Consider the following 23,244-nt stretch of genomic DNA (forward strand, 5'->3'; position numbering starts at 1 on the left):
ATTCTCCAGAACTCTGCATTTAGTTGTATGTATTGTTCCCTTTCTCCCTTGATTTTACCTTCTCTTCTTTCCTCAGCTATTTATAAGCCTCCTCAGACAACAGTTTTGCCTTCTTGCATTTCTTTTTCTTGGGGATGGTTTAGGTCACCACATCCTGTACAATGTTACGAACCTCCATCCATAGTTCTTCAGGCACCCTGTCTACTAGATCTAATCCCTTGAATCCTTTTGTCACATTCACTGTATAATCGTAAGGTCATACGTAAATGGCCTAGTGGTCTTCCCTACTTACTTCAATTTAAGCCTGAGTTTTTCAATAAGCAGCTCATGATCTGAGCCAAAGTCAACTCTAGGTCTTATTTTTGCCAACTGTATAGAGCTTCTCCATGTTCCCCTGCAAAGAATATAACCAATCTGATTTTGGTATTGACCATCTGGGGATGTCCAGTCCTCTCTTGTGTAGTTGGACAAGGGTGTTTTCTATGACCAGTTTGCTTGCTGTCTGTGACCAGTTTGCTATGACCAGTTCTTCATAGATCAGTTCAACTTCAGCTTCTTCAGCATTATTGGTTGGGGCATAGACTTGGATTACGGTGATGTTGAATGGATGCCTTGGAAATGAACCAAGATCATTCTGTCATTTTTGAGACTGCACCCAAGTACTGCATTTCGGACTCTCTTGTTAACTATGGAGGGCTACTCCATTTCTTCTAAGAGATTCTTGCCCACAGTAGTAGATACAATGGTCATTTGAATTAAATTTGCCCATTTCTCTCCATTTTAGTTCACTGATTGCTAAGATGTTGATGTTTACTTTTACCATCTCCTGTTTGACCACTTCCAATTTACCCTGATTTGTGGACTTCACATTCCATGTTCAGAGATAGCAAGTGTCAGAGTAGTTACAAGGCATGCTCTGGAGGCATCTGGCCTAAATAGTTCTGGAAACTTCTGGTGACCATAATGGTTCCACCATCTGCTGGTATCTTGTAAATAACATTTTCATCCTTCTTTGAAATTGATGATGTCAATTAAAAAAATGAGATCGAGTATCAGTGACTGTGCCAACTTACTGTGAAAACTGTTGGATGTTACTTCTTTAGAACGAGAAGTCGTTCTAAACAGAAAACCATCCTGTCTCTCTGTTTCCCTGTGGTTTTTCCTCAGCCACTGAAGGAAAGACCTTAGAATCTGGCCCATTAACCGATACAATAAGCAAGAAATGACTAAATCAAGAAACTCAGAATTTGGAGAAATAAGATAAAAATGCTAAAATGGACTTCCCTTTTCAGTGATTTAAAAAACTGCACTTTCCCTAGTCGGCCACAGGAAGTAGGATTTTGAGGTCAGTAAAGAAAAACAGAGAAATTCTTAAGGGAAGCTTTCTAACAGATAACGAAACTAATTCTGGGTAACGTGGGATCTAACCTTGGTTTGTGTAGTCTACTTTTTATAAGAAAAAGAGCATGTTTCTACAAGTTTATCCTCTCATTTCAATGCAATATTAACTTGAGCTACTTTTCTACTGCTAGTGGCATAAATTATTAGCTTTTGATGTTATTCACATATGATAAATAATTAAACCTTTCCAGAAAAAGAGGTCTGACCTTTTGTTATTGGATCCTGGGATGAAACCTTTATTTGCCTGGATGCCTCAGGCTATCCAGATAGTAACAATGTGATTTAGGGAACTTTGGGTCATATTAGTTGACCTGGAGACTGAGTTCAACCCTACAGTCAGTCACAGTCATTCAGATAGAAGGGAGCCCTAACTGAAACTCTGAGGTTGGAGTGAACATCTTTTGTTGTGATTGTGGTACATTCATGCATCTTGACTCCAGCAGGGAAAGGACAGTGAAAGGTCCCTGTGTGGCTTGTCTCCTGGACTCTGTGCTATGCACTTCTTCTCTTGCCTGATTTTAACCTGTGTCCTTTTCACATAATAAACCATAACTGTGAGTCTAGCAGCTTTCAGCAAGGCTTTCTAGCAAATTAACAAGTCTCAGGGTGGTTTGGGGATACTCCAGGATTGCATTTTGTGTAAGAGCAGGGACAGTTTTGAGGACTGCTCCCCCTAAACATTGTAACTGACCTAAACTCTTCACAAATATAAAGTAATGCATAGAGTCATGCATATAATATAGAGAGGCAAACATAAAGATATTTTCATAAAGTTCTTGAAACAATTGGCCTTATGAATTGGGGAGAGTACCCTCCACTTCAAAGCACAGTTAAGTGATAACAAATCCAACCAACTGAATCCGGGCACTGCATTCTGTAAATATGGCACCAACCCACTTTGTGGACACATGTCCAGAGCCACAGCAGTCAGCGTGTAAGTTAGCACTGGAGTGCAAGTCAGTGGAATTTCTTACAGGTGAAGAAGTGGAGTTGAAAGACAACTAATCTTCAAATCTTGTTGCTTTCACCTCTGAAGCATTATCTCCCATTACTTTAATCTCCATCACCACCTCTGTAATCAAAGCTAACATCATCACCTCAACCAATGAAATATCTCCAAACCAAATTCTAGATGTCTACATGTACCTATTACTTCACATACTTACTGATTTATATTAAAAAGATAAACTGAATTATCTGTTCTTTGTATTCTCACTTCCTTTGCTTAAAACTTTTCAAGGATTCTGCAGCAATTTTAGACTGAAGACTGATGTTTCTAATTTGTTCTACACATTTCTGTGTGACTTGACAATTATTCAGGGATCTTTATCAAGAACTACATTTGCCCTTGATCTTTTCCTTCTAGTCACACCGACCTTGGTTCAGTCTTTTGTATTTGCCATGCTTCTACCACAGGGCCTTTGCACATGTTCTTCTCTTTGCCTGGAGGCCTTTCCCCTCACTTTGTGTTACCAATGCCTACACATCCTTCATGTGCACATGTGTGCTCAGTAGGCTGACTCTTCTGTGACCCTATGGACTGTAGCCCACGAGGCTCCTTTGTCCATAGGATTTCCCAGGCAAGAATACTGGAGTGGGTTGCCACTTCCTCCTCCAGGGGATCTTCCTGACCCATATCTGCTGCATCTCTTGCATTGGCAGGTGGATACTTCACCACTGAGCCACCTGGGAAGTTCACACATCCCTTGACCAAGCCTTAAAAAGCTACTGTAAGAAAGTTGTGGTACATATACATAATGGAATATTACTCAGTTATGTAAAAGAATGCATTTGAATCAGTTCTAATGAGGTGGATGAAACTGGAGCCTATTATACAGAGTGAAGTAAGTCAGAAAGAAAAACACCACTATAGTATATTAATGCATATATATGGAATTTAGAAAGAAGGTAATGATGACCCTAAATGCGAGACAGCAGAAGAGACACAGATATAAAGAACAGACTTTTGGACTCTGTGGGAGAAGGCGAGGGTGGGATGATTTGTGAATATAGCATTGAAACATGTATATTACCATATATGAAATAGATCAGCAGTTGAAGTTCCGTGCATGAAACATGGTGCTCAAAGCTGGTGCACTGGGACAACTCAGAGGCATGGGATGGGGAGGGAGGTAGGAGGGGGTTCGGGAGCAGGGGACACATGTACACCCGTGGCTGATTCATGTCAATGTATGGCAAAACCCACAGACTTCCCTGTAGCTCAAATGGTAAAGAATCTGCCTGTGACACAGGAGACCAGGGTTTGATCCTGGATTGTGAAATTCCTCTGGAGAAGGGAATGGAAATCCACTCCAGTATTCTTGCCTGGAGAATTCCATGGACAGAGAAGCCTGGTGGGCTACAGTCCATGGGTCGCAAAGAGTTGGACATGACTGAGCAACTAACACACATAATACACACATGGCAAAAACCACCACAATATTGTAATTAGCCTCCAATTAAAATAAATAATTTAAATGAGAAAAAAAAAGCTACTGTTGATCTGTGTAGCTAGTACTCCTTGATCTTCCTAGTTCCCTGTACTTCTTGTTAGCAAAGTATTCTCATAGTTGTAGTTTCATATCTATTAGCAATAAGTTGACCATCTGCATCCCCAACTAGACTGGGTAATTTGAATTTGGGTGTATCTATGGGTCTGAACTTTTAGGAAGAGCTTCAGGTCACTTTGAGGCAGGTGGGCTTCAGACCGAGCTTTATTCAGATAGTGATGGTGAGGCAGGATGCTTGCAGCAGTCCTTTGGGGACGAATATTAGTCGGAAAGAGTGATGGTATAATAACATAGCCATCTGAGATCATGGTTTGTACCTGGCAGGTGCTTTCAGGTGTTCTCCTCCTAGTCGATTTTTCCTGAGTCACTCCTTTCAGAAAAATGTGCTTGATGTCCAAGGATGACATGGGTAGGACAGCTGACCAGGGTGTTGCCATCTTGGGCTCCAGAAATGCAGTGTCATGACGCAATAATCCCTTTTGCAGCAGCTAGCTGAGGCCTGGGATAACCAGTAATGTGTTTCAAGCCAAGGACAGGAAGGCTTTCTGAACAGAGAAGGAAATGTGACTTGTCTCAGGTTCCCAAAGGTGAAGCGTGAAGTAAATGAGTAACAGTTCTCCCCATTCTTCCAGGAGGCTTGGCCAGGGTGCTCCCCTACCTGGATATAAGGTTCACTGTATCATGTGCCCCCTGGGGAGGGCAGGAGCCCATAGAGCTCCGAGAGGGGGTCCCTGTTGATGTGCCCAGGTAACCATGCATTGGGATCAACTGAGCACCATGGTCGGTGGGCCTCCTTGCAGGTCCACATCCGTATATTCGACGCCTTTATTTGCATTCACGCATGCATCAATACTTCCGTCCATTTGTGACTGATGCACATGTTTGGAGGCATAATAACGTGGTAACTGCTCTAACCATACAAGTGCATCAAAGAATTAAAACATCATGATTATTTAAAACACGTGAGAGGAAAAACGCGTGAACTAAATTCAAAATGTGTTCACAGTATTGTTCGCAAATAATGTGTTCACAAGACATTTTAGTATTACTTTTTTAAATTAAGAAGCTATTGTAGTCTTTAAATATAGATTTGACTGTTACACAATTCTGAATTCTTGTAAAAAAAAATGCTTTCAAACTTTCTATCATCTCCTCATACAAAGTTTTTCATTTATATTCTCTATTAAGAATTTGAAGAGATCATCATCAAAGTCTTAACTGGGAATTGTTCATAGCCATTTTGTGTATTTAAGTTGCTAGGAACTCTCTTTTCATGAAAGGAAGCCCCAAATTTCATTTAAAAAATGGAAAATGTTGGGTTTTCAAATTTGACACAAATTCAGTATTTAACCTCTTCTTTAAAGCTTTTGATTATTGAGTAATATACTTATAAATAATATGGACTTTTTAATAAGTTTTATACAGATTCCCCCAAATCTTCTTCAGTTTACCAAATATGCCTTATGAATATTATCTTTTTTTACATGTGCCAACAAGACATGGAAAAGTATCATTCTAATGTATACGTGGAATGTGTGAATAATCTACTCATAATCTTGCTGTTTTGTGTGCTGATCAATTGAACTCAGCAGGGATAAGAGTCCTAGATACTGGGTATGAGGAGCAAAGGACCTGCCTGAAATGCAGGAGACCTGGGTTTGATTCCTGGGTCGGGAAGATCCTCTGGAGAAGGAAATGGCAGTCCATTCCAATTTTCTCGCCTAGAGAATCCTATGGACAGAGAAGCCCGGCAGGCTACGTACAGTCCACGGGGTCACAAGAGTCAGACACGACTTAGTGACTAAACCACCACCAGCAAAGGATATTTATTTTGGAGACAAGAGAATGGAAAGCATTGGTTTGATTTTCTAACAACGGCTTTTAAGTTATTGGTGCTGAAAACGGAACTTTCTATGTGTTCTCAAGACAAAGAATTTGGTGTCTATTTTGTAAGAAACCACATGACCCTTGCATATCTCAAAACCTCCCTGAAATGCGTCTCGTACAGGGGTCAAATTCAGATTACAGCATTCATCATGGGAGACCATGGCCAAGTGTAAACGAGTCATCTTTGTAAATACGTTAAGTAGAGAGTGTGTACCTAGTGAGCATCGGAAGATGAAGAGGAGTAGACCGGATGCTGGCAAGTTTCTTATCATAAAAGTATTCAAGCCTGTTATACAAGATCATATTTTGGGGGTAACATCAGATCAGATCAGTCGCTCAGTCGTGTCCGACTCTTTGCAACCCCATGAATCGCAGCACGCCAGGCCTCCCTGTCTATCACCAACTCCCGGAGTTCACTGAGACTCATGTCCATTGAGTCAGATAGTAGCCATTAAATCTTTAATTAAGTGACCTTAAGTTTCCTTCCTTTACTGAGACTCCCAGACTGGGGGTGGTGGTACCCTCTCTGGAATTAACACCAGAGCCCAGGCTGTAAGATATCCAGCAGGGAGGTCTCTATGTGAGATACTTCAGTGGCCCCACATAAGAATCTCTGGGTGAGAAGCACAGGGCCCTCAGAATTCTCAGGGAGAAACTTCCAGGAGCATGCACCAGACTCACCCTGAGAACAGGTCGAAGTGCAGATGGATGGGCCCCAAGCCTAGGACCTCTGCTGCAGCAGGTCCAGGGTGAGGCCAAGAATGTGTGCTTGGCCTGTGTCCCCAGGTGATGCTGGTCTTGCTGGCTGGGGACCACAGTGGAGACATTCTACAAGAGAGCAAGGGTCTCTGCCCCGGCTGCCAGTAGACTCACTGGGGGAGACGTTTAACTCTAACTGCCCGCACCCCATCCTAATGCAACAACCTAGAACTTGGGGTGGTGGGGTCCAGGCATGGGTGTAGGTTAAAAGGTCTCCAGGTGCTTCCAGGGGACAGCCAGTGCTAAGAACCAAAGCGTCAGAACATCTGTATTTCAGCCAGGGATCATCTGAGCCCCCTTTCCTTGACTTTGATCTTGGACTAATATTTGCATTCACATTGTTATTACTGTCTTTCTCTGCTGAATTTTTTTAATGTCATAGTGACATTTGAAAAAAACAAAAGTGTTTTCGTACTCTGCTCCAACGATGATAAGTCTTCCTCTTCCTAATTATTCCAGAGCTGACTTACTATTAGCAATTAGATGAAAATGTGCAGTCTGTAATTAAGATCGATATATAAGACAGTGCAGATGGGTCTTGAATATGCTATTATTTATATTTTTATTACTTTAGCTGCAAGTGCCATTATCCATGAGAGATTAACCTCAAACACCTTGTAAGTGAAATTACAACTTTCCATATTTTTATGTTTTCTGCTGAGAGAGACAGAAACACTTTCACATAACAATAGCCAGTTGAATGACACCAAGTTTTCACATTCACTATTTAATTTAATTATAAGGTGACTCCCTGAGGCTAGATTAAATGCTGGTGTCTAGTGGACTCACATCTTTCATAAGAGTTAGGCTTTAAAGTCAGCATGTTTGGGGAAATTTGGGCATGATCGGCATTTTCCTTCAGCATCCCTTCAGCCCACGCAGTCCCAAATGCAGTCCAAAGACCTTCACTGAGGGCATCGCCCAGGAGCTTATTAGACACGTGCTGAGCTGATGCATCTCTGTAGCTGCAACTTCACAGTATCCTTGGGTGATCGCATGGACATTAGAGTTTGAGAAGCTCTTCAATTATTTCTTAATTGCTAGGACCTGGGACTGCACAAGCAGAAGTGTCCAGAATGAGTTACTTGGATTCTCTTTGCATTTTTGCTGAGGCTTCACTTTCCCCTCAGAGCAGAAGCTTGGCTCCCAGTTAAATAGGAAGAGCAAGAAGAAAGTTTTTCCTTCTCTTCCTCTTCTGCTCTTACCCTCTGCTTCTACAGAATCCACAGGGTGGTGTTAATGTTAGTTGAAAGTACTCGCGTCACCACGCCTGGTGTGTTTTATATATTAGTTCTAAAAGTGGACCGCCCAGCTACCACCTGCCAGAGACAGTGCTCAGTGGTGAACATGCAGCAACAAGAAGGAAGAGAGCAGCTCCTATCACCGTAAAGCTCAGCATCTGGAAATCTTTACCCAGAGATGGTCATTAGCAGACTGGGTTTTCATGAATCGCTCTGTGCTCTGTTCAACCTAGGGTTTGATTTCTGATGGACAGGGAGGCCTGGCGTGCTGCAGTTCATGGGGTCACAAAGAGTCGGACATGACTGAGCGACTGAACGGAACTGTTCTCTGTTCAACCTAGGGTTTGATTTTTGAACAATTCTAGTAAAAAGCATCTTCCTTTAGGTATCCCTGTTCACTGACCATTCGCTCTTCAGGCTAAGAGGCAGTTGGCTGAATGAAGTTCATACCACTGGTTGGATTATACTCCTCCTCTAACTGTTATTGAGGCCAGAAGGGATGATGTGAAATAGAGACAAACATATGTCATGTATCTTCTGTGGGGGCTCCTAGGCCCAGGCCTCCAATGGCCGAGGAGGAGCCTTGGTGTTGAGAAGGAAAAGCATCTTCAGGGAAAGGCTGGGCAGCATGCCAACAAATGTCCCAACTGTGTTCTGCCTAAGCCCTTCACTACTGCACAGCCATAAGCACGAAAGCCCCACCCCACACCCAGCAACGGAGTCCCCAGATGGTCTGAACAATGTCACGCTCCTGTTTCTCTGGAGGAGACGGGGCTGGAGAGCCTCATTTACACTGCCCTCTCGGGAGTTTATCCATTGCTCTTTCTGGCTGCTTGCCTTCTGTTCTATTAACATCTGTCTTAGAGAAGAAGAAAGTGTTTTCATTTTTGAAGCAAAGGAAGAAGTCACCTATGAAATGAGGGCTGATCCCCTAATCCTGTGATCTGAATTTCTTCCTGACATCTTAAAACTGCTTACACTCACACCAGCTGTCTGCTGCCCTTAAAATGTCACGAGGCATCACACAGTGTCGCCTTTCCCAACAGGGCCTTGCAGATGTTTGAGTTTTGATGTCTTTACATGCCTTTCATCAGTACAGAAACTAAACTTCTTGGTAACTGCTTTTCCGTTACAATGGCTGCTGTGTAATAATTTATCCTGTTTAATCGGAAATTTCAATTTGACTCCAAATAAAAGGAACAAAGCACATATTGCAGGGTATTTATGATTAAACCTATTTAATACTTATGAAGAATCTAAAAGCTTAGCATTTTTCCTCAAACTGTAAAGCTTGAAATTTAAAATTTCAAAGTATTAGTCTAATGCCTGAACTTGACTTCACCATTCTACCTGAGAATCTTTTTTTTTCTTAAACAAAGCTGTTGAAGAGACAGCATTCTCTATTACATCTTTTTCCACTATAGTGCAAGCCAGGAGTCTGAGATTATTCCTGGGAGCACTGGTATTGAGAGAGAGGCTTGGATCTCACAATTCCAGCATCTCACTGGGACCAAAGTGAGATGGGTTGTGGGGGCAGTTTTATGCCCTTAACTTGTGAGAGGTTCACAAAGTAACTGGGATGTGCTCTTATAGAAGGTAGGTCGTTTCCTTATCTCCAAGAAACACAAGAAACATCTCCAAGAGATTGCAAGGTTGGTGTGATCTCCCAAAGTCCTGAATGATTCTAAGTTCTGGATCAGAAGGGATACCTAGGACTGAACGTTATCTATACTCCTGATCATATAGTTCAGGCCAGCCACCTCATGCAGCCTTGAAAGAACCTGATTAATGAAGTTATTCACATCCCTGCATTGCCAGATAAGACAGCTGAGATGGGAAGCTGTTGGCCTCAAAGTTATGCCACATCTGATTCCAAAGCCCTGGGCCCTGACCCTCGGATGGCTTTCTGTCAGAGATGTGCTGTTGGCTTTCTCAGAGATTGGGTTACTTTTCTTTAGGCAATCAAGTTATTTTTTCCCCAGGAGAATTCCATCTTCAAAACTATGAAGTAAGCCAGAAGCCTGCAACTATACAGGATTCAAAATGGTCATTGCAGCTTTGTAAAGAGGGCTAAGAAAATACTTCTGTATAATCCTTCCCAATGACATGAAAAAGAACTCACTAGAAATCAAAACAGGTAATGGAAAAGAAGGATGCTTGAGGAATGGATGTAATTGTTTAATTAGGTGGGTGTTTATCATGAGGTACAATTCTGAGCTAGATCATTTAAAAACCATCTTTGGCTTTACAAAAGTAGTCTGTTTATTGTAGAATATTTAGAAGGTTCATACGCCTTTTATTCCTGTTTATAAAATTGCTGTTCTGATCATAAACATCCTTGGCTTGCAATTGTGTGGCGCTAGTGGTAAAGAAACCTGCCTATCAGTGCAGGAGACATAAGAGACGTATGTTCAATCCCTAGGTTGGGAAGAGCCCCTGGAGAAGGAAATGGTAATTCACTCCAGTAGTCTTGCCTGGAGAATCCCATGGACAGAGGAGCCTGGCGGGCTATAGTCCATGGGGCTGCAAAAGAGTCAGACATGACTGAAACGGCTTAGCACACATAGAAACTTGGGGATAAAATGTTTCCATTTTTTTTTCCATGGTGGCCAAGTGTCCAGTAAATAATTATGCAAAAATGTACTCTCTGAATCTGACAGAACCACAACTGTGTTCACACTTATACAGTGCCATGGGATCTGACATTGCAGCCTCTTAGGAAAACTGAGTGGTTAGTTTTTCTTTTTCCTCCCAGATCCAGGAGCTTTCTTACCTAAAATGAAACTTGGAGTTCTGAGGTTTCGGGTCAGAGATTGGCTGCATTCCAGGGACCAGTCGGTGAAATGAGTGTCTGGACTTGTCCTCTGTTCTTGTATATTATCCTTTGCTATCTTTAGCTTTAGGATTTTTGAACATATAATTTATAAAGCCTGAGAACACATCCTGCTCCTAACCTGAGAACTCAGAAGTCTGTGTTGACTCCCACAGGACCTCCTGCCCTGATGCTTTGCAAGTTATATCTTTTCTGTAGCTCCTCACTTATTAAACCCCAGGTGGCACCTTTCCTTCTGTAGTCTGCATTCGCACAGCCTTCAGCATAGACCTGGAGGATATTCACAGTGGGGCTCTGATAACGTTTTCCTGCCTCTCTCGGATCTCACATATCATACGTTTGTCCAGTGATTCTTAACTGGGGCAGTTGTGCCCCTGAGAACACTGGGCAGTGTCTGGAGGTATCGCTGATGTGCACAACTGCAGGATGGAGATGCCACAGGCATCTTTGTCTAGTGGACAAAGGACAGGGATACTGCTAAACCTTCTACGAACATCGCCCCTGACAGACAGCCCCCCACCACAAAGAGCTGTCCAATCCCAAATGTCACTGGTGCCAGGGTTGAGAAGCTCTGCAATCTAGCTGAACTGGAAAATGGATCTTCCTCAAACACACCACATACCTATCCCTGTAAGGCACTGCATTGGTCAGAATCATGGTCTTGGGGCCCAGACGGCTGAGTTTGTAACCGAATTCTCTACTTCCTGGTGGCTTTGGGGAAGTTACTTAACATGTCTGTGCCTTACTTCCCTGATCTGTAAAACGGGCCTAATGATGCCTATCTGAGAAGGTTTATACGATTAAATGAGCTAATAGATGTTAAGTATTTGGAACACTGGTGGGTCCATGGAAAACACTCAAGGTCTGTTACCACAGCACTGCTGATACTACTGCTGCCGTTTCATCACTTGTCTGTCATTTCCATTTCCCCTCCCTCTGTCTGGAACACCCTCTCCCATACTGCCCCATTCTTTAAGCCACAAGGAAAATGTCCTCCTGTCCCCCTCAGGAGAGCCAAGGGCCACTTTGAGCCCTCTTTTCATATTTATTTATTTGGCTGCAGGTCTTGGTTGCAGCACACAGGATCTTTACTTGGGGCATGTGGGGTCTAATTCACAGCCTTCAGTTCACTGACCAGGGATTGAACCCAGGTCCTGCCTTGGGAACCCTGGACCACTGGAGAAGTCCCAAGCCCTTTTCACACACTTCTATCATGCATCCGTGTATCGTGTCTAATAAGGCTAGCTGTTCTCCCTTCTCCTGTGGACGATATAAATTCCTGGAAGAGTGGCAGCTTGCTGTGTCCCCACTATGTGCACCCAGACCCTGACAGCAGTAAGCACTCCATAAATCATGTGGGGTGGATTCAGTCAGGCTCCATTAGAATCAAGATTAGTCGATGCCAAAAAGTGGAAATGTCTCCCTTTCTTTTCAGACTTAATTTAATCTCTTTAATCAGCCTCACAAGGCTATTTGATTAAATGTAAGAGCCCTGGATTTAAATTGGGCTTCTGCGGTGTCTTTATCACCCATGTGGTGACCGCATCGAAAGGTGCCAGCTAAAATAGCGCCAACAGAACCCTGTTTCCTCCCATCACACACAGTACACGCGTCTCCAGCCGCTCCAGCCTCCTGGCCTTGGAGAGAGAAACGGCCTGCATTTTTATCTGGTGTTAATAATTCTCTCCTCCTCCTATAGCCATCCATCTTTATTCTCCATCCTGGCTGAGCTATATACCTTTTCGTAGATAAGGTGACCCAATGGCTACTCAGAGCTGGTGATTATCTACAGGAAAGACAAATTCTTTTTCCAGATTGCACTATAATCTAAATCTTCTATAATGAGGGATTTTTTTTTTCTCTCTCTCTCTTTTGCTTAAAGATGAACTTGTCGGTCCTAAGATATTGCACTTCTTTAATGAAAGGATGCCGGGGTGTACTGGGGTCAGAATGGCTTCTAACGCCTCTTCCATCAGTAACACCTTGGCCAATTTTTGTAACCCCCGGAGCCGTTGTTTATGCACCTGTGCGTGAGAGTGAGACCACCTGCCACATCGTGCTGCCCTGATAATGAAATAAGATGCTGTCTGTGTAAGCGCATGTTAAAACCCAACTATGAAATGCTGAAATGCCATATAAGGGTGAGCCGACTGTAAGCATTAGTTGTTGATGTGATTTCAATTGTGTGGATTTTAAAAAATCTTTTTCTGAAACATAGATGCATTGATACTCTTCTATTGAGAGTATTTAGTTACCTGTAGTATCAATTTTATTTTGTTTTGTTTTCTTGGATTGGCTAAAAAGCTCATTTGGGTTTTTGTATGATGGTACAGGAAATCTGAATGAACTTTTTGGCCAAACCAATTTAGAAAATTCAAGAGTAGGAAGGGAAAGTTTTTGCTTTCCCTCTCCCTATGCCACCCTTTTATATCTTGAGGTCTGGAAGAGCACTGGAAATACTGGGAGAGGTTTCTCTGCAGCAGAGCTGTAGTGTATTCAACCAGTTTGATAGAACTGGCCTGAGATTAAGGACATTTCACTGGCTATTGTTCCCAACTTCCCAAGCTAGTTTTATAGTAGAAGTTCTCCCAAAATATAAATTGGCAGCAAAGACTCCTCTGGGTCATGTATAACATCACTAACTGTCCATGATGCACATAAAACTTTTACTTGTTAGAAATGTTGGACATCTTTTTCTTTGCCTATGTTTTTCTCTCACTCTCAAACATTCACAAAGCACCTTCCAGGCAATGATATCAGGGCCTAACCAGACATAGGACGAACAAGACATGGCAATTTGACTCTAAGGAAAAGGACCAAGCATTTTCCAGCCAACATTAGAATCCACAATTGACCATTCACCAGTGAAACTTGCTTCCTGAGATGGAGCAAAGGCCTGTGTCTCCATCTCTAAATATTTAACTTTGCTTCTCTTTCTGAGCATCACTGACCTGACAGGTAAACATTCCCATCAGTCCCCTCTGAGTGGCAGTTAAGAAAACCATCCTCTCCAGTAGCCACGGGGTTCTACTGCAAGACATGTGATGGCTATGAAGTTGCCACCTGACCTGCTTTTCGAGAAGTATGTGCAACTGTAGAATTAACAGATACAGCAATTAAAAGAGTGTATGAAAGGAATGGGGAACTGTGCCAACTGAGAGAGAACTGTTTTCAGAAAACTTTTTTTTTTTTTTAAACTGACAATGATGATTGCATATTTCACACTGGAAACCACTCTTGACTAGATACTACAAAAGAAATCGGCCCCACTGCTCCCAGAGAGTCTGAAGACTGTTTGCACAGTCAACAGAGACTGCTGAGAACAACACATCTCTCTCCTGTAAGGGAAGTTGTTCTCCTCTATTTTTCCTGAGCTATGGCTCAGCTGTCCAGTAGACGTCTGTGATGATTTCAGTGTACCACATCTTTGCTCTCCAGCAGAGTAGACACTAGGTCACAGGTACTCACTGAGCACTTAGAATGTGCCATTGCAACTGAAGAACAAGTTTTTCAACTTATTTACTTCAAGTTAATTCATTAGCCACAGGTAGCCAATGGCTACTGTATGAACTGAGTGGTTATTGTTTCACTGGTGATGCTCATAATATCAACTAATTATTTGGCCATTATATACCAAACATTGTGTTAAACATAGGAACTAATTTAATCCTAATAACAACCCTACATGTATGAGGTAGTTAATAATAATATACCCATTTTGAAGATGAGAAAACCGATGCACAGAGAGTTAAGCAATCTAGAACAGGGCAAAGTAGGGTTTAGCATCTAGGCTGCCACTTCATAAAATCACGGTGCATTTTTAAAAGCAATGGCCATTTTAACAGTGGTTATTCTGACAGTTTTCACTTTCTGATTGGGTAAGAAGGCATGAAAAACATCAAGAAAAGTATGAAAATAGTTTATCTCTTTGAGGACCTCCCAGCTAAACAAAATCAGAGTTGCCCTGCTGAGCAGTTTGAAACGACTGCATAAGGATGTATCAATTCATTTTGCCCATGAAGGGCATGACCTGGGGCTCACTAAGTGCAGGAAAGATGACTGTTAACCCAGCTTCTTATCTGCTGTTGTCATGGAGACTCAGCTTTAAACAAAGATGGTGCTAAGTTTTCTGCTCCAATAATAGAGCTCAGCAATTAGCTTCATCTTTATTTAGTCTGTGGTACCAGTCTGGAAGAGTCTCTTGAGAGAAGACCTTGAAATAGCTTCTCACTGTGCTAGCAGACGGCTAGAGATGGCTCCTGGGAACGTGAGTGGTGGATGCTGCTGGTGTGATAAACCTGAATATGTGTGTGTGTATATATGTTTTTAATTAGTCTTTTTAATATTCTGGAAAACTCTGCTCTGTAAGTGTCACCATCGCATCAGCCACATTGCACATGTTGATTATAAGAAGGGATTAAAAAAGAGTTCCCAAACCTGAATGTGCATCAGAGTCCCCGGGGAGGACACATACAGGTGACATTTGATGAGCAGCAGGTTAGGGAAGAAAAGATTTAAATTAGAAGCACAAACTAAAATGCATTTCAGATCTCTTAACGGCAGATTTTCTGTTATACACTGGATATTTAAATTGGTCCCTGGTATTTTCTTAAATATCTGAGTATTAACAGGTGGTAATAGCAATGTAAACATTGCTGCAACGGTGACCATGTTGAATGCATTTATGCCAAAAGTTGGGACAGTAGTTTCTCTGTTATGAAATGAAATGAAACTAAGTGTGTTTGAATGTCCCTTCCCAGGTAGCTCCTCTGGTCTCTGATAGTGCAGTGAAATTTTGGCTTTAAGGCACAGTTGCTCATTAAACAGGCAATACTAAATATGACAAGAGAAGATGTGGGTTGATATCGCAGTCGGAAAATCTGGCAGGTTTTTCCAAATAAACATCAGACACACGTGGATTATTTGACAGTCTTGAATTTTATTGTGTTGGTGTACAGAGGAAGAGGGGTACAAGAGATCACAGGGGAGAGGGTCAGATTGAAATCTCCAAGTTCTTTCCTAGAGGGAAGACACAGAGAAAAGTTCAGTTAATTGTAGGTAATGTAATAACGCTGATGGCTAACTTTCCAACAGAGCTGGCCATGGTGCCAACGCTGTTCTTAGTGCTTTACTGTCGTATGAGGGCTCCCCTGGTGGTGCAGTGGTAAAAAGTGCGTCTGCCAATGCCAGAGACGGCGGGTTTGATCCCCGGGTTGAGAAGAGCCCCTGGAGAAGGAGATGGCAACCCACTCCAGTATTCTTGCCTGGTTAATCCCGTGGACACAGGAGCCCGGTGGGCTACAGGCCATGGGGTCAAAAAGAGTTGGACGTGACTGAGCGACTAAACAAGAACGACTGTTGTATGCAGGCGTATGTTACCAATGACAAAACGGAGGCAGAGATAACCTTTTCCGAAGATCATCTTTGCCTGCTTGGCATAAATGCCTCCCTTTTGTCATTTATCTTGCCTCCTCTGGGAGCAGGGATGATGCCCCACTGATACTACCATCCTTGCTTCTAGAACACAGAAGGCAGAGCATCCAGCCCCCAGGAGGAGACTGCCTTCCTTGGTAATTGATAACAGTAACTCATGGTAGGGATCTTTCCTACTTAATGGCACTGATGTCTCCCCTAAATAAAGCCCCATGATATGATCCTAGTAGACCAAGATCCCAACTCCCATTTACAATAATTTCCCCTTATTTGGGAATGCTGAGAGGACTGGTTAGTATGTAGTAAGGACCACCCAGGACCAAGATGGTTCTGGAAACTGGACAGAGTCTCCTCTACTCATTAAGTGCATTGGCGGGCTGGGTGGCGAAGCTCCCTGGGGACCCTCAGAAGTAGGCAGCAAATACTTGCCTTGGCCAGTTGCCTGACTGAGTGCCACTGCAGATGCTCCACTGTGGTCGGACTTTTCACCTGAACAGAAACAACAGCTCAAGTCTCAGTCTGGACTTTGGCAAACCACGGGAAATTAAAATGCAAATGAAGTTTGCAAACATGACAGAATCGAGGGAAAGAAGAATTAAGCTCTGAGCATGAAAATCTAACATTTCTCATGCTAACCCTAGGAAGCCAGCTTAATCAGATTTTCAGCTAACATGGACAGTAATGACCCTGGTGGCCCACTTCTTTGTAGAGCTTTGCGGTGGCAGAAGCAGAAGAGAGAAGGAGCAGGTGATGAAGCTGGGGAGGGAATTAGCTCTACACCTTTGTAAGCCAGGAAAGTGCCATTTTTTAATGCTAGCAAATCCTTTTCCGAGTTTAATTTCCTTCACTTAGGTTCCCATGCCAAATTCGATCACCTGATGCAGAGGTAGAGTCTGCTTATAGTCATCAAAATGCATGACCTGTGATTTTTACTCTGAACAGACTGCGCCCTGCCCAAGTATGTTATTCTGTGGAGTTTGATGCATTCTTAAGAGTTAGACATTTCTAACTCCAGAAGGCCATGTTCTTTGAGGCAGAAACAATAGTCTTTAACTTTTTTCAGACCACCAGAAGAATTCAATAGTAGGAGACATGACATCAAGAAGCCTTATCATTCAAAGTACCATTAAGGAAAAAAACAAACCAAAACACATCTTATTCTAAAATGGCCCTGGAAACAGCTTATGATTTCTTCCCTGAAGGGCCTCTCTCATCTTCAGGAAGTTGAAGACTCCTAGAATCAACTAATGAGAACAATAAATGCTCATCTGATAGACTATGGTAGACTGAAACATTCTGTCCTACTCCACTCAATTTTAGAGAAGTTTATGAGAAAGAATTCTGGCCACGAAAGCCAAGTTCAGGCACGTATTCGTGGTGTGTGAGTCATTTGAAATTGCTTTATGGTTCTGAGCCTCAGTTTCCTCATTTGAGGCTCCCCATGTTAAGTGGGGACAGTAAGACCTGTCTCACTGGATGGCTGAGCACTTTGTAAGTCTATAGGCATAATATGGTGCAGTTATAACAACCATCAGAATGGATATTATTGTTATTGCTTTGAAGCACAATTCTAGGCCCTTTGATAATGAGATGAATGAGCCTGGCCCTTTGGGTCAGTCTTGTATTTGATGTAAGCTTGATAAATACCAAAGTATCAATGGAGATCCTAGAGATCTTATTAATTGATGTTGTTGTAATATCTCGGCCTAGAAAGGAAATCAGATGTGTTTCACAAGTGAAGACTGAGTGATTCTGTTCCACTCAACCATTAGTCTATCACTCAAGACATACCCAGAAGTATTATTTGTACTTAAAATGCACTTCAGCTTGCCAGTTGGCCTGGAGTGACCTGTCAGAGTTAATCACAGGGAGTGGTTCTTATATCAGGTGGTATGAGCCTAGCTGTCCCACAGCAGTCTTGCTGAGTGACTGATCACCTTCTGTGTCAATTTTACCTAGCCCAAAGACTATTAATAACCCATCAGAGACCACCGTGACCCATCTCAAAAACAGAGCTTATGGTACTTAGAGAAAAGGTTCCTGACTTCATAGCAATCCAGATGTCATTCCTTCCAACTCTGATGGTTCACAGTAGACAAAAAAAATAAAATAAAATAAAAATGTAACCATGAAAGAAGAAGGGAAAGAAAAGCCAATTACAGTGACACAGAGAGATGATCACAGACCAACAATGCTGCCTTATATATGCACAGCCCTTCATAAAGGAAGGTTTTCGTGTACGTGGTTCCATGTCATCTCCATAGTGTCTCAGCAAGGAAAGCTTCCTCCTGTTTCACAGAAGAGGAGCCTAAAGGTGATACAGGACATGACTTATTCAAGGTCACAGAGGTCCATGAGGTGGTGAAGCTTATGCCGCTCAGAGTATCAGCGCCATGGTTAGGACCCTGGTGCAGGTTTCCTTATTCTTAGCCAGAGAAAAGAAACAGCACACACAAGGTCGTAAGTGATATCAGGACCACAACTTACAGAGAATGGGATGGCTGACTCCTGTTATGTCCTCTAAATGCTTGGATCAGCTCAACAAGAAGAGGCTTTGGAGTGATCTTCTCAATCCTCTTTGAACAAGCTGGGGTCTCCAGAGGTTACTCTGAAAGAGGACAGAGATATAAAAGGAACTGAAAAATAATCTTATATTTGAAAAGAAAAAAAAAGACAATGATAATATTCATGTGGATCATAAAAAGAAATAATGATTACCTTTGATTCCTAGAGAAAGTTAATTTAAAATGCATCCGAATTCCATTGTACAGCCAAAAAAAAAAAAAAAAGAACATCTGCGGAGCTGAGACATGTCTTTAGTAGCAGAAACCAGAGTCACCATTGCTTGTGTCCTGAGAAGATGCTCATTCACAGTAATTGGAAGGAAGAAAGATTGTAGAGATTAACTGACCTTGGTTTAGGACATGCTGTTTTCTTTTCAAATGCAAATTAAACGGGGGGTCTAAAACACAAACTCGGTCCTGAATGCCAGTCTCTGAGAAAATGCACTGAATATTTAGAAGGAAAAAAAAAATTACATTGATCATGTTTCTGTTTTTACCAAATGAGAAGCTATAACCATTTAACTCAAGCACTTAGGATTCATTTCCAAAGATAACTTTGTTTTCTGTTTTTTGTTTATTTTATTTTTATTATTCTTTTTTAAATATAAATTTATTTTGAAGTTGATGTTCCCTTCAAATGAAAACTGGTCTCCGCAGTCCATACAAGGAAACAAATGGGCATAAAACTTGGCTGCTTTCATCCACAGGGTAGCTCATCAGTAGGAATGGTGTTTATGCAAGTGCAGGAATAGCGCTGACCATCAGTTTTAAGGGTTATCAATAAAAACAGTGTTTTGAGACCTGTGACAACAGGGTCAAATACTGCCTCTCGTGACTTTAGAAATTTTATCTGGAAGACTACGCCTCTGCTTGCTGAAGCTGTAGACTTGGTGCTTTCTTATTGTTAATAACTCCTCTATGCTGTTCTCAGTTGTGTCTGACTCTTTGCGACCCTATGGACTGTAGCCTGCCAGGCTCCTCTGTCCATGGGGATTCTCTAGGCAAGAATAAGCGTTGCCATGCCCTCCTCCAGGGGATCTTCCCAGCCCAGAGATTGAACCCAGGTCTCCCGCAATGCAGGCAGATTCTTTACCATCCGAGCCACCAGGGAAGCCTAAGAAAACTGGAGTGCCCCTTCTCCAGGGGATCTTCCTGACCCAGGAATTGAACTGGGGTCTCCTGCATTGCAGGTAGATTCTTTATCAGCTGAGCTACAAGGGAAGCCCCACTTGGTAGGTATTTACTGTTGCCTACTGCATCCTGGGTGAGGCTGGGAGCCTTTGATATGTGATACATTACACTCCATTCATGCCACAGACATTTTCTGAGGCCTCAGTGTTTGCAGGCACCGTATTCACAGCACAGAGATGAGCAAGTTTCAGTCCCTCTCTACACAGCTTCTGTCATCCTCAAAACCCTCTGCCTCAGTACACAGTAGTAGCGCAGTCTTGCAGAACTGTGATCCCACCCCATGACCCAGCACGTTCTTTGTATCTCAGCTTGTTTGTGCTTCCTTGTTTCCTGCCTCCAGCCTTTTCTTTATGGCTGCCTGGAGGCCTTCATCTAAGAGCAGCTCAAACAAACCCCTCTGGGTGATGCTCTCCACACTCCCTCCTGCTACTTCTTCTAAGATCCCCTGTCACCTGAATTGAAATTGCTTGCCTGCGAGTCGTCTGTTAGATCTGAGGTCCCTGAGGGTACTGTCTGCTTCTCTCCCCCATTCCTAGTCAGTTTAGGGCTGACTCAGGGGACCGGTGCTCGACAAACACTTTTCTGACTGACCCAACTTAAAAACACTCTTCTGTTTCACAGACTCTGGCCAGACGGTGTGGTGCCAGATTTCAATGTAAAAGTTGACATAGTTTTCAGGACTCGGGGAAATGACGTATATGTTCCTTTGATGTCATGAACTAGTAGACATCCTAGGCATGTGGACTTTTCATTCCATTCTTTAAGTCCAACCAAAGTTACAGAATGGGGAGGGAAGATATTAATTGGTTTTTGAGGATGCCGAGACCAAACCCTGACGAGAGAAACGGGGGTACTTCACAGAGCACTTAGGCAGAAAGAAATATGCTGGCAAGATTTATAGCTGCATTTATTTCTAAGGTGGTTCTATGTCAAAGGCCAGGGAACATATATTCCTTGCTAAGCTGTACTTATAGAGTGTTCTTAAATGGAATTTCAGTTGAAGGCATCTTCAGTTAACTCAGGGTTACTGCCTTGAATGTCAAAGAGGAAGGGGGCGTCTCAACACATTACAAAAACTGAGATTGCACACCTCTGAAAAGCTTAAAAATGTGAAACAACCCCAATGCAGAAATGATAAACAAGAAATTATAAAAAACATAAATGATGTACAATACCATATAATACATTAGTGAACTGTTCATAATATTGTAACCAATGCACTTGCTCAGAACCTGGACAAATATACCTGGACAAAACAGGATTCAGTACTGTTTAAGCAGAATGTAAAATCAGACTTGGGACTGTCCATATTTGCAAGGCTGAATTCAACTCAAAGTTTTCCAATCAGAAAAACCATCCTGTGGTATGAAAATACACCTCCTAACACAACAACGTGTTTCCTGATCTGGTGATGATGCCAGATTAATGGAGGATTTTAATTTATATGTGATCAGTTTTTGTTTGTTTTTTGCTTCATTGAAGTTTAAAGTAAATATCAGTGGATTGATAATACTGCAGAATTTCAAAATTTAACACCATTCAGACAAGAGATAGAGGCAGTGCTGAGTCAGGTGATATCTGATCTACTGTATCTGTCAAAGGAGAGTGGGTTTCAGGGAAAGTATTTTCAAATCGGGTTATTCTGTTCTGTCTGAATTTGAACCTGCTTCCTCTAAATCCCCCAAAAGCAGATGTTTGATTTGCTCAATATCATCTGCCTTTGTTGGGGCATGGTGGCCTACACTGAAGTTTTACAGAATTTCACTCTAGAATTGATAGGTTTTTCTTTACTGTTTTGTGGCCCCGAAAATAGGCACAGAGATGGATTTGAAGGAGCAACATGACAGGCCTTCTTTCACTCTTTGCCCAAGCTGTCCAGTCTCACTGGAACTTGAACATGGTCATATACTCCCCTCTTTGAATACCTGTAACTTAGACCAACTTCCATTCTCAATTATTTTTAAGTAACTGTGTAAGATGTTTATCATTAATTTATGAAGCCACTTCTATAATCTTTGAATATTCTTTCTTTTTTAGTTTTTAAATTATGAAACTATGATAACACATTTACAGAAGATTTGGAAAATACAGAACAAAGTTACATATAGTTCTACTATGTATTACAGTTATTTTTAAGTAGATGAATATTTTTGGTTGGAGTTTTAGTATCAAGCTCTCAAAAATTAATAGAATGAATAGATAGAAAAGTAGAAGGATGTAGTAGACCTGAAAAGCACTGTTAACCAATTCAACCTAATTAAGGTTTATACATTTTTAAATTGGCAGAAAAGGTGAGCACCTAATCAAACTCTTTGAAACAAGAAAATCCTAGAAAAAAAAGTCTGTTTCTAAGCAGCAGATCCTAAAAGTACTTTTTAACCGGAAGGTTGACTTACAACATTTTCATCTTGCACCCTTTAAACCAAAAGGCATCGACTGAGAATGGAGCTAGGGAGAATTTTTAATGGATTTGGATTAAATCTATCATTTTTACCCAGGGAAACTTCCTTCCCATTTATGCTCAGGCAGTTTCATGTAAGAAGACTATTAAAGTGATGAGCTGCAGTGTTTTGACAAGTACTTGTACTGGAAAACTTGAAATCTCACTGGAATACAGTTATAAATTCACTGGGACAAAAGAATGCCCTATTTAAAAACTAGGACAGACCGTGTTGATATGGAAAAAGGGAATAGCTATGTGAACAATACATCTCAAATTAAAGACTGAGTTGCTGGCATCCATCTAAATCAACAGTAAATGTAATTACACTTTGAAAGCACTCTTGTCCTGTCTTACAGTTCTAAATGGATTAAAAGGAAAAGAATATGATTGGTACTCAGAATACCATTATAAAAACAAAGATGGAAAGAAGCATAGCAATGATCTGACAAAATGGTCCTCGTTAGGAAAGAGGAAGACTAGCCCACATTATGACGCAATATTTCCCCCTCCTGTGTCTGCTCTCTTACTTGACATCTCTAGAGAGAAGTGCTTCTGTTGATTTTATTAGTAGGAGGTTTAGAGGAAAACAAAAGGGGGCCTTTTATTCACAGCCATCCCATGAATTTAATGACACTATTCCATGTTTTCTTTTTTGTTTGTTTTTATTTATGTATTTTAAATTTTTTAATTTTTTAATTTTATTTTTAAACTTTACAATATTGTATTAGTTTTGCCAAACATCGAAATGAATCTGCCACAGTTTTCTATTGTTTGTTTTCCTTCAGTATGAATTGCCCTGACCAGGTGGACAAGGATGCTTGCCAAAGCAAGTGTTACTTTTTACTATTCTATCATATTGCTTAGGCTGAAACAGGGAGGTACTATTACTACAACTTCTACTATTTCATAGCATTTATCCTTTAGTAAGGGCTCAAAGTGATACTCCAGTCTGGGCAAAAAGTTTGTTCAAGTGTTTTCCATA

General features: G+C 41.7%; 1 protein-coding gene and 1 long non-coding RNA gene across 5 annotated transcripts in view; one reads left to right on the plus strand and one right to left on the minus strand.

The window, feature by feature from the left end:
- The window catches only part of LOC133235178 (uncharacterized), a 614,403-nt gene that overhangs the window by 582,084 nt on the left and 9,075 nt on the right, over positions 1-23,244 (plus strand). The gene's annotated exons all lie outside the window — the stretch shown is intronic.
- GRM7 (glutamate metabotropic receptor 7) overlaps positions 1-23,244 on the minus strand; it is a 935,064-nt gene that overhangs the window by 23,300 nt on the left and 888,520 nt on the right. Inside the window, exons 10-11 of one of the 3 annotated variants that reach the window (XR_009732459.1) lie at positions 18,552-18,672; positions 16,489-16,553 (exon numbers count right to left, since the gene is read on the minus strand). The exons of the other annotated variants lie outside the window; for them this stretch is intronic. The gene's annotated coding sequence lies outside the window, so the exon portion shown is untranslated. Of the gene's footprint in view, positions 1-16,488; positions 16,554-18,551; positions 18,673-23,244 lie in introns of those variants that run through there. 3 annotated transcript variants of the gene reach the window in all.

The sequence above is a fragment of the Bos javanicus genome, chromosome 22, assembly GCF_032452875.1.
Source record: "Bos javanicus breed banteng chromosome 22, ARS-OSU_banteng_1.0, whole genome shotgun sequence".
Classification (NCBI taxonomy): Eukaryota; Metazoa; Chordata; class Mammalia; order Artiodactyla; family Bovidae; genus Bos; species Bos javanicus.